Source organism: Hetaerina americana, unplaced genomic scaffold, assembly GCF_022747635.1.
Source record: "Hetaerina americana unplaced genomic scaffold, ioHetAmer1.1.p SCAF_216, whole genome shotgun sequence".
Taxonomy (NCBI): Eukaryota; Metazoa; Arthropoda; class Insecta; order Odonata; family Calopterygidae; genus Hetaerina; species Hetaerina americana.
The window spans coordinates 24,630-38,600 of NW_027286782.1; the positions used below are offsets into that span (position 1 = coordinate 24,630).

The 13,971-nt window shown below is 44.9% G+C and overlaps 23 non-coding genes and 1 pseudogene across 23 annotated transcripts; all 24 read right to left on the reverse strand.

The window, feature by feature from the left end:
• Positions 1 to 129: 129 nt before the first annotated feature.
• Positions 130 to 248, reverse strand: LOC139689010 (5S ribosomal RNA). Its single transcript, XR_011701074.1, has one exon. It is a non-coding gene; the product is annotated as a 5S ribosomal RNA (ribosomal RNA).
• Positions 249 to 637: 389 nt separating this feature from the next.
• LOC139689021 (5S ribosomal RNA) lies at positions 638 to 756 on the reverse strand. The gene has a single exon (XR_011701085.1). It is a non-coding gene; the product is annotated as a 5S ribosomal RNA (ribosomal RNA).
• A 389-nt stretch (positions 757 to 1,145) lies between these two features.
• Positions 1,146 to 1,264, reverse strand: LOC139689032 (5S ribosomal RNA). Its single transcript, XR_011701096.1, has one exon. It is a non-coding gene; the product is annotated as a 5S ribosomal RNA (ribosomal RNA).
• Positions 1,265 to 1,653: 389 nt separating this feature from the next.
• On the reverse strand, positions 1,654 to 1,772 carry LOC139689044 (5S ribosomal RNA). Its single transcript, XR_011701107.1, has one exon. It is a non-coding gene; the product is annotated as a 5S ribosomal RNA (ribosomal RNA).
• A 389-nt stretch (positions 1,773 to 2,161) lies between these two features.
• LOC139689055 (5S ribosomal RNA) lies at positions 2,162 to 2,280 on the reverse strand. The gene has a single exon (XR_011701118.1). It is a non-coding gene; the product is annotated as a 5S ribosomal RNA (ribosomal RNA).
• Positions 2,281 to 2,669: 389 nt separating this feature from the next.
• Positions 2,670 to 2,788, reverse strand: LOC139689067 (5S ribosomal RNA). The gene has a single exon (XR_011701129.1). It is a non-coding gene; the product is annotated as a 5S ribosomal RNA (ribosomal RNA).
• Positions 2,789 to 3,177: 389 nt separating this feature from the next.
• LOC139689078 (5S ribosomal RNA) lies at positions 3,178 to 3,296 on the reverse strand. The gene has a single exon (XR_011701140.1). It is a non-coding gene; the product is annotated as a 5S ribosomal RNA (ribosomal RNA).
• A 389-nt stretch (positions 3,297 to 3,685) lies between these two features.
• On the reverse strand, positions 3,686 to 3,804 carry LOC139689091 (5S ribosomal RNA). The gene has a single exon (XR_011701152.1). It is a non-coding gene; the product is annotated as a 5S ribosomal RNA (ribosomal RNA).
• A 389-nt stretch (positions 3,805 to 4,193) lies between these two features.
• LOC139689192 (5S ribosomal RNA) lies at positions 4,194 to 4,312 on the reverse strand. Its single transcript, XR_011701248.1, has one exon. It is a non-coding gene; the product is annotated as a 5S ribosomal RNA (ribosomal RNA).
• Positions 4,313 to 4,701: 389 nt separating this feature from the next.
• Positions 4,702 to 4,820, reverse strand: LOC139689102 (5S ribosomal RNA). The gene has a single exon (XR_011701163.1). It is a non-coding gene; the product is annotated as a 5S ribosomal RNA (ribosomal RNA).
• Positions 4,821 to 5,209: 389 nt separating this feature from the next.
• On the reverse strand, positions 5,210 to 5,328 carry LOC139689113 (5S ribosomal RNA). Its single transcript, XR_011701174.1, has one exon. It is a non-coding gene; the product is annotated as a 5S ribosomal RNA (ribosomal RNA).
• Positions 5,329 to 5,717: 389 nt separating this feature from the next.
• Positions 5,718 to 5,836, reverse strand: LOC139689223 (5S ribosomal RNA). The gene has a single exon (XR_011701278.1). It is a non-coding gene; the product is annotated as a 5S ribosomal RNA (ribosomal RNA).
• A 388-nt stretch (positions 5,837 to 6,224) lies between these two features.
• Positions 6,225 to 6,343, reverse strand: LOC139689127 (5S ribosomal RNA). The gene has a single exon (XR_011701185.1). It is a non-coding gene; the product is annotated as a 5S ribosomal RNA (ribosomal RNA).
• A 389-nt stretch (positions 6,344 to 6,732) lies between these two features.
• LOC139689139 (5S ribosomal RNA) lies at positions 6,733 to 6,851 on the reverse strand. The gene has a single exon (XR_011701196.1). It is a non-coding gene; the product is annotated as a 5S ribosomal RNA (ribosomal RNA).
• Positions 6,852 to 7,240: 389 nt separating this feature from the next.
• On the reverse strand, positions 7,241 to 7,359 carry LOC139689150 (5S ribosomal RNA). Its single transcript, XR_011701207.1, has one exon. It is a non-coding gene; the product is annotated as a 5S ribosomal RNA (ribosomal RNA).
• Positions 7,360 to 7,748: 389 nt separating this feature from the next.
• Positions 7,749 to 7,867, reverse strand: LOC139689161 (5S ribosomal RNA). Its single transcript, XR_011701218.1, has one exon. It is a non-coding gene; the product is annotated as a 5S ribosomal RNA (ribosomal RNA).
• Positions 7,868 to 8,256: 389 nt separating this feature from the next.
• LOC139689172 (5S ribosomal RNA) lies at positions 8,257 to 8,375 on the reverse strand. Its single transcript, XR_011701229.1, has one exon. It is a non-coding gene; the product is annotated as a 5S ribosomal RNA (ribosomal RNA).
• Positions 8,376 to 8,764: 389 nt separating this feature from the next.
• LOC139688692 (5S ribosomal RNA) lies at positions 8,765 to 8,883 on the reverse strand. Its single transcript, XR_011700790.1, has one exon. It is a non-coding gene; the product is annotated as a 5S ribosomal RNA (ribosomal RNA).
• A 389-nt stretch (positions 8,884 to 9,272) lies between these two features.
• Positions 9,273 to 9,391, reverse strand: LOC139689184 (5S ribosomal RNA). Its single transcript, XR_011701240.1, has one exon. It is a non-coding gene; the product is annotated as a 5S ribosomal RNA (ribosomal RNA).
• Positions 9,392 to 9,780: 389 nt separating this feature from the next.
• On the reverse strand, positions 9,781 to 9,899 carry LOC139689195 (5S ribosomal RNA). Its single transcript, XR_011701251.1, has one exon. It is a non-coding gene; the product is annotated as a 5S ribosomal RNA (ribosomal RNA).
• Positions 9,900 to 10,288: 389 nt separating this feature from the next.
• Positions 10,289 to 10,407, reverse strand: LOC139689208 (5S ribosomal RNA). Its single transcript, XR_011701263.1, has one exon. It is a non-coding gene; the product is annotated as a 5S ribosomal RNA (ribosomal RNA).
• A 389-nt stretch (positions 10,408 to 10,796) lies between these two features.
• Positions 10,797 to 10,915, reverse strand: LOC139689219 (5S ribosomal RNA). The gene has a single exon (XR_011701274.1). It is a non-coding gene; the product is annotated as a 5S ribosomal RNA (ribosomal RNA).
• Positions 10,916 to 11,304: 389 nt separating this feature from the next.
• Positions 11,305 to 11,423, reverse strand: LOC139689231 (5S ribosomal RNA). The gene has a single exon (XR_011701285.1). It is a non-coding gene; the product is annotated as a 5S ribosomal RNA (ribosomal RNA).
• Positions 11,424 to 11,822: 399 nt separating this feature from the next.
• Positions 11,823 to 11,921, reverse strand: LOC139688735 (5S ribosomal RNA; annotated as a pseudogene).
• Between the last annotated feature and the right edge of the window lie 2,050 nt (positions 11,922 to 13,971).

Sequence of the window (13,971 nt, forward strand, 5' to 3'; positions counted from 1 at the left end):
TCAAAAGGGAACATACCAATTCAAAATCACGCATGCAATGTCTGGCATTGCAAAATAAATTATTTGAAAAAAATTAAAAACATCAGAGAATGCCTCAAAATACGTTCGTTTCGGAAAAAAAATATTGAAAGCCAACGGCACCCGGTGTTCCCAGGCGGTCACCCATCCAAGTACTATCCGGGCCCGATGCTGCTTAACTTCGGTGATCGGACGAGAACCGGTGTATTCAGCGTGGTATGGCCGTTGGCAATTTCCACCACTCTCGAGTCAACTATTTTAGCAATATCAAGCCCGCAAACACTTGCAACGACGCGACACGACGTCTATTTTCTTGCCCACGGCTTGCATACATCGGGCCGTCCACGACCATACTATATGATGGCGGGAGACGGAGGTAATTTGCCATCTCAAAACGAACTTTGGATAAATGTGGAAGAGATACGGGTTACTACAGCACCAATGCATTGCCCCAAGAGAGCTGGTCGCATCTAGATGAAATGGAATGGTGTCAAAAGGGACCATACCAATTCAAAATCACGCATGCAATGTCTGGCATTGCAAAATAAATTATTTGAAAAAAATTTAAAACATCAGAGAATGCCTCAAAATACGTTCGTTTCGGAAAAAAAATATTGAAAGCCAACGGCACCCGGTGTTCCCAGGCGGTCACCCATCCAAGTACTATCCGGGCCCGATGCTGCTTAACTTCGGTGATCGGACGAGAACCGGTGTATTCAGCGTGGTATGGCCGTTGGCAATTTCCACCACTCTCGAGTCAACTATTTTAGCAATATCAAGCCCGCAAACACTTGCAACGACGCGACACGACGTCTATTTTCTTGCCCACGGCTTGCATACATCGGGCCGTCCACGACCATACTATATGATGGCGGGAGACGGAGGTAATTTGCCATCTCAAAACGAACTTTGGATAAATGTGGAAGAGATACGGGTTACTACAGCACCAATGCATTGCCCCAAGAGAGCTGGTCGCATCTAGATGAAATGGAATGGTGTCAAAAGGGAACATACCAATTCAAAATCACGCATGCAATGTCTGGCATTGCAAAATAAATTATTTGAAAAAAATTAAAAACATCAGAGAATGCCTCAAAATACGTTCGTTTCGGAAAAAAAATATTGAAAGCCAACGGCACCCGGTGTTCCCAGGCGGTCACCCATCCAAGTACTATCCGGGCCCGATGCTGCTTAACTTCGGTGATCGGACGAGAACCGGTGTATTCAGCGTGGTATGGCCGTTGGCAATTTCCACCACTCTCGAGTCAACTATTTTAGCAATATCAAGCCCGCAAACACTTGCAACGACGCGACACGACGTCTATTTTCTTGCCCACGGCTTGCATACATCGGGCCGTCCACGACCATACTATATGATGGCGGGAGACGGAGGTAATTTGCCATCTCAAAACGAACTTTGGATAAATGTGGAAGAGATACGGGTTACTACAGCACCAATGCATTGCCCCAAGAGAGCTGGTCGCATCTAGATGAAATGGAATGGTGTCAAAAGGGAACATACCAATTCAAAATCACGCATGCAATGTCTGGCATTGCAAAATAAATTATTTGAAAAAAATTAAAAACATCAGAGAATGCCTCAAAATACGTTCGTTTCGGAAAAAAAATATTGAAAGCCAACGGCACCCGGTGTTCCCAGGCGGTCACCCATCCAAGTACTATCCGGGCCCGATGCTGCTTAACTTCGGTGATCGGACGAGAACCGGTGTATTCAGCGTGGTATGGCCGTTGGCAATTTCCACCACTCTCGAGTCAACTATTTTAGCAATATCAAGCCCGCAAACACTTGCAACGACGCGACACGACGTCTATTTTCTTGCCCACGGCTTGCATACATCGGGCCGTCCACGACCATACTATATGATGGCGGGAGACGGAGGTAATTTGCCATCTCAAAACGAACTTTGGATAAATGTGGAAGAGATACGGGTTACTACAGCACCAATGCATTGCCCCAAGAGAGCTGGTCGCATCTAGATGAAATGGAATGGTGTCAAAAGGGAACATACCAATTCAAAATCACGCATGCAATGTCTGGCATTGCAAAATAAATTATTTGAAAAAAATTAAAAACATCAGAGAATGCCTCAAAATACGTTCGTTTCGGAAAAAAAATATTGAAAGCCAACGGCACCCGGTGTTCCCAGGCGGTCACCCATCCAAGTACTATCCGGGCCCGATGCTGCTTAACTTCGGTGATCGGACGAGAACCGGTGTATTCAGCGTGGTATGGCCGTTGGCAATTTCCACCACTCTCGAGTCAACTATTTTAGCAATATCAAGCCCGCAAACACTTGCAACGACGCGACACGACGTCTATTTTCTTGCCCACGGCTTGCATACATCGGGCCGTCCACGACCATACTATATGATGGCGGGAGACGGAGGTAATTTGCCATCTCAAAACGAACTTTGGATAAATGTGGAAGAGATACGGGTTACTACAGCACCAATGCATTGCCCCAAGAGAGCTGGTCGCATCTAGATGAAATGGAATGGTGTCAAAAGGGAACATACCAATTCAAAATCACGCATGCAATGTCTGGCATTGCAAAATAAATTATTTGAAAAAAATTAAAAACATCAGAGAATGCCTCAAAATACGTTCGTTTCGGAAAAAAAATATTGAAAGCCAACGGCACCCGGTGTTCCCAGGCGGTCACCCATCCAAGTACTATCCGGGCCCGATGCTGCTTAACTTCGGTGATCGGACGAGAACCGGTGTATTCAGCGTGGTATGGCCGTTGGCATTTTCCACCACTCTCGAGTCAACTATTTTAGCAATATCAAGCCCGCAAACACTTGCAACGACGCGACACGACGTCTATTTTCTTGCCCACGGCTTGCATACATCGGGCCGTCCACGACCATACTATATGATGGCGGGAGACGGAGGTAATTTGCCATCTCAAAACGAACTTTGGATAAATGTGGAAGAGATACGGGTTACTACAGCACCAATGCATTGCCCCAAGAGAGCTGGTCGCATCTAGATGAAATGGAATGGTGTCAAAAGGGAACATACCAATTCAAAATCACGCATGCAATGTCTGGCATTGCAAAATAAATTATTTGAAAAAAATTTAAAACATCAGAGAATGCCTCAAAATACGTTCGTTTCGGAAAAAAAATATTGAAAGCCAACGGCACCCGGTGTTCCCAGGCGGTCACCCATCCAAGTACTATCCGGGCCCGATGCTGCTTAACTTCGGTGATCGGACGAGAACCGGTGTATTCAGCGTGGTATGGCCGTTGGCAATTTCCACCACTCTCGAGTCAACTATTTTAGCAATATCAAGCCCGCAAACACTTGCAACGACGCGACACGACGTCTATTTTCTTGCCCACGGCTTGCATACATCGGGCCGTCCACGACCATACTATATGATGGCGGGAGACGGAGGTAATTTGCCATCTCAAAACGAACTTTGGATAAATGTGGAAGAGATACGGGTTACTACAGCACCAATGCATTGCCCCAAGAGAGCTGGTCGCATCTAGATGAAATGGAATGGTGTCAAAAGGGAACATACCAATTCAAAATCACGCATGCAATGTCTGGCATTGCAAAATAAATTATTTGAAAAAAATTAAAAACATCAGAGAATGCCTCAAAATACGTTCGTTTCGGAAAAAAAATATTGAAAGCCAACGGCACCCGGTGTTCCCAGGCGGTCACCCATCCAAGTACTATCCGGGCCCGATGCTGCTTAACTTCGGTGATCGGACGAGAACCGGTGTATTCAGCGTGGTATGGCCGTTGGCAATTTCCACCACTCTCGAGTCAACTATTTTAGCAATATCAAGCCCGCAAACACTTGCAACGACGCGACAAGACGTCTATTTTCTTGCCCACGGCTTGCATACATCGGGCCGTCCACGACCATACTATATGATGGCGGGAGACGGAGGTAATTTGCCATCTCAAAACGAACTTTGGATAAATGTGGAAGAGATACGGGTTACTACAGCACCAATGCATTGCCCCAAGAGAGCTGGTCGCATCTAGATGAAATGGAATGGTGTCAAAAGGGAACATACCAATTCAAAATCACGCATGCAATGTCTGGCATTGCAAAATAAATTATTTGAAAAAAATTTAAAACATCAGAGAATGCCTCAAAATACGTTCGTTTCGGAAAAAAAATATTGAAAGCCAACGGCACCCGGTGTTCCCAGGCGGTCACCCATGCAAGTACTATCCGGGCCCGATGCTGCTTAACTTCGGTGATCGGACGAGAACCGGTGTATTCAGCGTGGTATGGCCGTTGGCAATTTCCACCACTCTCGAGTCAACTATTTTAGCAATATCAAGCCCGCAAACACTTGCAACGACGCGACACGACGTCTATTTTCTTGCCCACGGCTTGCATACATCGGGCCGTCCACGACCATACTATATGATGGCGGGAGACGGAGGTAATTTGCCATCTCAAAACGAACTTTGGATAAATGTGGAAGAGATACGGGTTACTACAGCACCAATGCATTGCCCCAAGAGAGCTGGTCGCATCTAGATGAAATGGAATGGTGTCAAAAGGGAACATACCAATTCAAAATCACGCATGCAATGTCTGGCATTGCAAAATAAATTATTTGAAAAAAATTAAAAACATCAGAGAATGCCTCAAAATACGTTCGTTTCGGAAAAAAAATATTGAAAGCCAACGGCACCCGGTGTTCCCAGGCGGTCACCCATCCAAGTACTATCCGGGCCCGATGCTGCTTAACTTCGGTGATCGGACGAGAACCGGTGTATTCAGCGTGGTATGGCCGTTGGCAATTTCCACCACTCTCGAGTCAACTATTTTAGCAATATCAAGCCCGCAAACACTTGCAACGACGCGACACGACGTCTATTTTCTTGCCCACGGCTTGCATACATCGGGCCGTCCACGACCATACTATATGATGGCGGGAGACGGAGGTAATTTGCCATCTCAAAACGAACTTTGGATAAATGTGGAAGAGATACGGGTTACTACAGCACCAATGCATTGCCCCAAGAGAGCTGGTCGCATCTAGATGAAATGGAATGGTGTCAAAAGGGAACATACCAATTCAAAATCACGCATGCAATGTCTGGCATTGCAAAATAAATTATTTGAAAAAAATTAAAAACATCAGAGAATGCCTCAAAATACGTTCGTTTCGGAAAAAAAATATTGAAAGCCAACGGCACCCGGTGTTCCCAGGCGGTCACCCATCCAAGTACTATCCGGGCCCGATGCTGCTTAACTTCGGTGATCGGACGAGAACCGGTGTATTCAGCGTGGTATGGCCGTTGGCAATTTCCACCACTCTCGAGTCAACTATTTTAGCAATATCAAGCCCGCAAACACTTGCAACGACGCGACACGACGTCTATTTTCTTGCCCACGGCTTGCATACATCGGGCCGTCCACGACCATACTATATGATGGCGGGAGACGGAGGTAATTTGCCATCTCAAAACGAACTTTGGATAAATGTGGAAGAGATACGGGTTACTACAGCACCAATGCATTGCCCCAAGAGAGCTGGTCGCATCTAGATGAAATGGAATGGTGTCAAAAGGGAACATACCAATTCAAAATCACGCATGCAATGTCTGGCATTGCAAAATAAATTATTTGAAAAAAATTAAAAACATCAGAGAATGCCTCAAAATACGTTCGTTTCGGAAAAAAAATATTGAAAGCCAACGGCACCCGGTGTTCCCAGGCGGTCACCCATCCAAGTACTATCCGGGCCCGATGCTGCTTAACTTCGGTGATCGGACGAGAACCGGTGTATTCAGAGTGGTATGGCCGTTGGCAATTTCCACCACTCTCGAGTCAACTATTTTAGCAATATCAAGCCCGCAAACACTTGCAACGACGCGACACGACGTCTATTTTCTTGCCCACGGCTTGCATACATCGGGCCGTCCACGACCATACTATATGATGGCGGGAGACGGAGGTAATTTGCCATCTCAAAACGAACTTTGGATAAATGTGGAAGAGATACGGGTTACTACAGCACCAATGCATTGCCCCAAGACGCTGGTCGCATCTAGATGAAATGGAATGGTGTCAAAAGGGAACATACCAATTTAAAATCACGCATGCAATGTCTGGCATTGCAAAATAAATTATTTGAAAAAAATTAAAAACATCAGAGAATGCCTCAAAATACGTTCGTTTCGGAAAAAAAATATTGAAAGCCAACGGCACCCGGTGTTCCCAGGCGGTCACCCATCCAAGTACTATCCGGGCCCGATGCTGCTTAACTTCGGTGATCGGACGAGAACCGGTGTATTCAGCGTGGTATGGCCGTTGGCAATTTCCACCACTCTCGAGTCAACTATTTTAGCAATATCAAGCCCGCAAACACTTGCAACGACGCGACACGACGTCTATTTTCTTGCCCACGGCTTGCATACATCGGGCCGTCCACGACCATACTATATGATGGCGGGAGACGGAGGTAATTTGCCATCTCAAAACGAACTTTGGATAAATGTGGAAGAGATACGGGTTACTACAGCACCAATGCATTGCCCCAAGAGAGCTGGTCGCATCTAGATGAAATGGAATGGTGTCAAAAGGGAACATACCAATTCAAAATCACGCATGCAATGTCTGGCATTGCAAAATAAATTATTTGAAAAAAATTAAAAACATCAGAGAATGCCTCAAAATACGTTCGTTTCGGAAAAAAAATATTGAAAGCCAACGGCACCCGGTGTTCCCAGGCGGTCACCCATCCAAGTACTATCCGGGCCCGATGCTGCTTAACTTCGGTGATCGGACGAGAACCGGTGTATTCAGCGTGGTATGGCCGTTGGCAATTTCCACCACTCTCGAGTCAACTATTTTAGCAATATCAAGCCCGCAAACACTTGCAACGACGCGACACGACGTCTATTTTCTTGCCCACGGCTTGCATACATCGGGCCGTCCACGACCATACTATATGATGGCGGGAGACGGAGGTAATTTGCCATCTCAAAACGAACTTTGGATAAATGTGGAAGAGATACGGGTTACTACAGCACCAATGCATTGCCCCAAGAGAGCTGGTCGCATCTAGATGAAATGGAATGGTGTCAAAAGGGAACATACCAATTCAAAATCACGCATGCAATGTCTGGCATTGCAAAATAAATTATTTGAAAAAAATTAAAAACATCAGAGAATGCCTCAAAATACGTTCGTTTCGGAAAAAAAATATTGAAAGCCAACGGCACCCGGTGTTCCCAGGCGGTCACCCATCCAAGTACTATCCGGGCCCGATGCTGCTTAACTTCGGTGATCGGACGAGAACCGGTGTATTCAGCGTGGTATGGCCGTTGGCAATTTCCACCACTCTCGAGTCAACTATTTTAGCAATATCAAGCCCGCAAACACTTGCAACGACGCGACACGACGTCTATTTTCTTGCCCACGGCTTGCATACATCGGGCCGTCCACGACCATACTATATGATGGCGGGAGACGGAGGTAATTTGCCATCTCAAAACGAACTTTGGATAAATGTGGAAGAGATACGGGTTACTACAGCACCAATGCATTGCCCCAAGAGAGCTGGTCGCATCTAGATGAAATGGAATGGTGTCAAAAGGGAACATACCAATTCAAAATCACGCATGCAATGTCTGGCATTGCAAAATAAATTATTTGAAAAAAATTAAAAACATCAGAGAATGCCTCAAAATACGTTCGTTTCGGAAAAAAAATATTGAAAGCCAACGGCACCCGGTGTTCCCAGGCGGTCACCCATCCAAGTACTATCCGGGCCCGATGCTGCTTAACTTCGGTGATCGGACGAGAACCGGTGTATTCAGCGTGGTATGGCCGTTGGCAATTTCCACCACTCTCGAGTCAACTATTTTAGCAATATCAAGCCCGCAAACACTTGCAACGACGCGACACGACGTCTATTTTCTTGCCCACGGCTTGCATACATCGGGCCGTCCACGACCATACTATATGATGGCGGGAGACGGAGGTAATTTGCCATCTCAAAACGAACTTTGGATAAATGTGGAAGAGATACGGGTTACTACAGCACCAATGCATTGCCCCAAGAGAGCTGGTCGCATCTAGATGAAATGGAATGGTGTCAAAAGGGAACATACCAATTCAAAATCACGCATGCAATGTCTGGCATTGCAAAATAAATTATTTGAAAAAAATTAAAAACATCAGAGAATGCCTCAAAATACGTTCGTTTCGGAAAAAAAATATTGAAAGCCAACGGCACCCGGTGTTCCCAGGCGGTCACCCATCCAAGTACTATCCGGGCCCGATGCTGCTTAACTTCGGTGATCGGACGAGAACCGGTGTATTCAGCGTGGTATGGCCGTTGGCAATTTCCACCACTCTCGAGTCAACTATTTTAGCAATATCAAGCCCGCAAACACTTGCAACGACGCGACACGACGTCTATTTTCTTGCCCACGGCTTGCATACATCGGGCCGTCCACGACCATACTATATGATGGCGGGAGACGGAGGTAATTTGCCATCTCAAAACGAACTTTGGATAAATGTGGAAGAGATACGGGTTACTACAGCACCAATGCATTGCCCCAAGAGAGCTGGTCGCATCTAGATGAAATGGAATGGTGTCAAAAGGGAACATACCAATTCAAAATCACGCATGCAATGTCTGGCATTGCAAAATAAATTATTTGAAAAAAATTAAAAACATCAGAGAATGCCTCAAAATACGTTCGTTTCGGAAAAAAAATATTGAAAGCCAACGGCACCCGGTGTTCCCAGGCGGTCACCCATCCAAGTACTATCCGGGCCCGATGCTGCTTAACTTCGGTGATCGGACGAAAACCGGTGTATTCAGCGTGGTATGCCCGTTGGCAATTTCCACCACTCTCGAGTCAACTATTTTAGCAATATCAAGCCCGCAAACACTTGCAACGACGCGACACGACGTCTATTTTCTTGCCCACGGCTTGCATACATCGGGCCGTCCACGACCATACTATATGATGGCGGGAGACGGAGGTAATTTGCCATCTCAAAACGAACTTTGGATAAATGTGGAAGAGATACGGGTTACTACAGCACCAATGCATTGCCCCAAGAGAGCTGGTCGCATCTAGATGAAATGGAATGGTGTCAAAAGGGAACATACCAATTCAAAATCACGCATGCAATGTCTGGCATTGCAAAATAAATTATTTGAAAAAAATTAAAAACATCAGAGAATGCCTCAAAATACGTTCGTTTCGGAAAAAAAATATTGAAAGCCAACGGCACCCGGTGTTCCCAGGCGGTCACCCATCCAAGTACTATCCGGGCCCGATGCTGCTTAACTTCGGTGATCGGACGAGAACCGGTGTATTCAGCGTGGTATGGCCGTTGGCAATTTCCACCACTCTCGAGTCAACTATTTTAGCAATATCAAGCCCGCAAACACTTGCAACGACGCGACACGACGTCTATTTTCTTGCCCACGGCTTGCATACATCGGGCCGTCCACGACCATACTATATGATGGCGGGAGACGGAGGTAATTTGCCATCTCAAAACGAACTTTGGATAAATGTGGAAGAGATACGGGTTACTACAGCACCAATGCATTGCCCCAAGAGAGCTGGTCGCATCTAGATGAAATGGAATGGTGTCAAAAGGGAACATACCAATTCAAAATCACGCATGCAATGTCTGGCATTGCAAAATAAATTATTTGAAAAAAATTAAAAACATCAGAGAATGCCTCAAAATACGTTCGTTTCGGAAAAAAAATATTGAAAGCCAACGGCACCCGGTGTTCCCAGGCGGTCACCCATCCAAGTACTATCCGGGCCCGATGCTGCTTAACTTCGGTGATCGGACGAGAACCGGTGTATTCAGCGTGGTATGGCCGTTGGCAATTTCCACCACTCTCGAGTCAACTATTTTAGCAATATCAAGCCCGCAAACACTTGCAACGACGCGACACGACGTCTATTTTCTTGCCCACGGCTTGCATACATCGGGCCGTCCACGACCATACTATATGATGGCGGGAGACGGAGGTAATTTGCCATCTCAAAACGAACTTTGGATAAATGTGGAAGAGATACGGGTTACTACAGCACCAATGCATTGCCCCAAGAGAGCTGGTCGCATCTAGATGAAATGGAATGGTGTCAAAAGGGAACATACCAATTCAAAATCACGCATGCAATGTCTGGCATTGCAAAATAAATTATTTGAAAAAAATTAAAAACATCAGAGAATGCCTCAAAATACGTTCGTTTCGGAAAAAAAATATTGAAAGCCAACGGCACCCGGTGTTCCCAGGCGGTCACCCATCCAAGTACTATCCGGGCCCGATGCTGCTTAACTTCGGTGATCGGACGAGAACCGGTGTATTCAGCGTGGTATGGCCGTTGGCAATTTCCACCACTCTCGAGTCAACTATTTTAGCAATATCAAGCCCGCAAACACTTGCAACGACGCGACACGACGTCTATTTTCTTGCCCACGGCTTGCATACATCGGGCCGTCCACGACCATACTATATGATGGCGGGAGACGGAGGTAATTTGCCATCTCAAAACGAACTTTGGATAAATGTGGAAGAGATACGGGTTACTACAGCACCAATGCATTGCCCCAAGAGAGCTGGTCGCATCTAGATGAAATGGAATGGTGTCAAAAGGGAACATACCAATTCAAAATCACGCATGCAATGTCTGGCATTGCAAAATAAATTATTTGAAAAAAATTAAAAACATCAGAGAATGCCTCAAAATACGTTCGTTTCGGAAAAAAAATATTGAAAGCCAACGGCACCCGGTGTTCCCAGGCGGTCACCCATCCAAGTACTATCCGGGCCCGATGCTGCTTAACTTCGGTGATCGGACGAGAACCGGTGTATTCAGCGTGGTATGGCCGTTGGCAATTTCCACCACTCTCGAGTCAACTATTTTAGCAATATCAAGCCCGCAAACACTTGCAACGACGCGACACGACGTCTATTTTCTTGCCCACGGCTTGCATACATCGGGCCGTCCACGACCATACTATATGATGGCGGGAGACGGAGGTAATTTGCCATCTCAAAACGAACTTTGGATAAATGTGGAAGAGATACGGGTTACTACAGCACCAATGCATTGCCCCAAGAGAGCTGGTCGCATCTAGATGAAATGGAATGGTGTCAAAAGGGAACATACCAATTCAAAATCACGCATGCAATGTCTGGCATTGCAAAATAAATTATTTGAAAAAAATTAAAAACATCAGAGAATGCCTCAAAATACGTTCGTTTCGGAAAAAAAATATTGAAAGCCAACGGCACCCGGTGTTCCCAGGCGGTCACCCATCCAAGTACTATCCGGGCCCGATGCTGCTTAACTTCGGTGATCGGACGAGAACCGGTGTATTCAGCGTGGTATGGCCGTTGGCAATTTCCACCACTCTCGAGTCAACTATTTTAGCAATATCAAGCCCGCAAACACTTGCAACGACGCGACACGACGTCTATTTTCTTGCCCACGGCTTGCATACATCGGGCCGTCCACGACCATACTATATGATGGCGGGAGACGGAGGTAATTTGCCATCTCAAAACGAACTTTGGATAAATGTGGAAGAGATACGGGTTACTACAGCACCAATGCATTGCCCCAAGAGAGCTGGTCGCATCTAGATGAAATGGAATGGTGTCAAAAGGGAACATACCAATTCAAAATCACGCATGCAATGTCTGGCATTGCAAAATAAATTATTTGAAAAAAATTAAAAACATCAGAGAATGCCTCAAAATACGTTCGTTTCGGAAAAAAAATATTGAAAGCCAACGGCACCCGGTGTTCCCAGGCGGTCACCCATCCAAGTACTATCCGGGCCCGATGCTGCTTAACTTCGGTGATCGGACGAGAACCGGTGAATTCAGCGTGGTATTTTTTTTTATAACTTTATTTCTAGGGCACTAGCCCCAACATTGCATTACATGGTTGTGTGCTTTACAGTCAATAGAATAATACATTAATTGTTTTTTTTTTTTTAAATAATGGAAAATAATAGTTTTTTACATTTTACATCAAAATGTTACAATGGCACACAGGCAGTTACATCCTTTGAAAGCAGTTCAAAATCTTAACTGCCCAAACTAGGCTTTGGTAAGCAGTAAAACTTTATTCCTATTTATTTATAAATACACATATATGGGTATATTTATTACATTTACTTTAGGACATTATATTTACATTTAAAATTTTTTTTTTTTTTTGTTTGGTACATTTATGAGTATTATATTACTTCCCATATACGTCGATACATTACTTCAATAACATTCCCTCTTTTTTTACCCCGGACTTTCCACCGTGCCTTCTTCTGTGACCAGTTGTTCTACTATTTTCCAATATGGTTGTAGCCGTTTTTCTAAGTTCTTACTTTCTTTTTTAACGTTCTCCCACCAAGTTCCCATATCTATTTCCACCCACTTGTTTACCGTCAGTAGATGTTGTCCTATTAGCCAGCACATAATTTCCATTTTTCCGCTGGGGAAGAGGTTGAAGTCCATTAGCATTATATTCCTATTACCTATATTCTTTTCTCCGAATGTATTGAATACTCTAAAAGCTTTTTTTATTAGGCCCCATCTTTGTCTTGATATGTTGCATTCAAACACCCTGTGGTCTTGCGTGTCGGCTGCATCGCAGTGTTCGCATTCGTTGTTCCCGGACAGCTTTAGGTTTTTTTTGATTTGTTGGGTTGTTACTATGTAGTTAGCAAATAGAAAAAAGGCGCTCTTTGTCCTTAAGTTCATGCTGTTTTTGTTGATATTTCTCCAGACTCTCTTCCAGTTTACTGATACGATGTGTTTTTCTATATTGATTTGACAATAGTCGTCGTTTCTCAGTATTCTGTAGATGGACTTTGTGGTTGCTCTCGTTTCTCTCGACATCTTTTCTACTATGTCTTTAACTGTCCTGATAGTTTTTGTCATAATTCTATCTTGCCTAGGTGCATCCAATGCCACCTTTAATAGATGTTTTGACTGTTGACAGTCGCCAGTTAAGGTGTTAATTACTGTTTTTGCGTAGAGGGCAATGGCCTTGTCCCGCACATCAATCATCCCTAGGCCTCCTTTGCCCTTGGGGAGACAGGTCTGGCTCTTTGCCACCCTTAGCAGTTGCCCACTCCACAGATATTGCATTGCTATTTTGGTCATTACGGCCCCATTTTTATCTGGCAACGGAAGGATTTGTGCAGTGAACCAGGCCTTGGAATATATTAATGCATTGATCGCAAGGACTTTCTGGTAAATATTGAGGTTTCTATCTCTCAATTGTGCAATAGTTCCTTTGATCGTTGACGTTGTCTTTTCCCATGCTGCGATAGTTGTGTCCGTCAACGTTCTTCTCCATGGTATTCCGAGGATGTCTACTGAAGTTACCTCTTTCCATTTACCAGTACCAGTGAAGTCGACGTCTTTTATTAGCATGGCCTTCGTTTTTTCCACATTCACCTTTTGCCCGCTTTCGTTTTCATATTCTTTTAGCGATTTCTCGATTATGTCAACCTCCGTTTGGTCTTTGGCGAAGATCGTTATATCGTCCGCGTACGCTACCGCGGTTATTTTTTCGTTCCCCACAGGGATACCTTTCAGAATCCTGCGGAGACGGTGTAATAGGGGCTCCAGTGTTACTGAAAAGAGAATCATTGATAGTGGACATCCTTGTCTAATGGATCTTGTTACAGGAAACGGCCTTGTTTCTACCCCCGCGCTCAATTTTACTCTTGAACTGATGTTTTTCGTGAACATTTTAATATTTTCCAAGAATATTTCCGGGAAGCCCATCTCTTTCAAGGTGTCAAGTACGTGATAGACTTCCACTCTATCAAATGCCTTGTCCAGATCAACCGCTATTAGTTTGAGACCTTCGTCCCGCCTATGATCGTGGCTCGCTATCACGTCCCTGATGGTCGTCAGTGCTGATATTATATT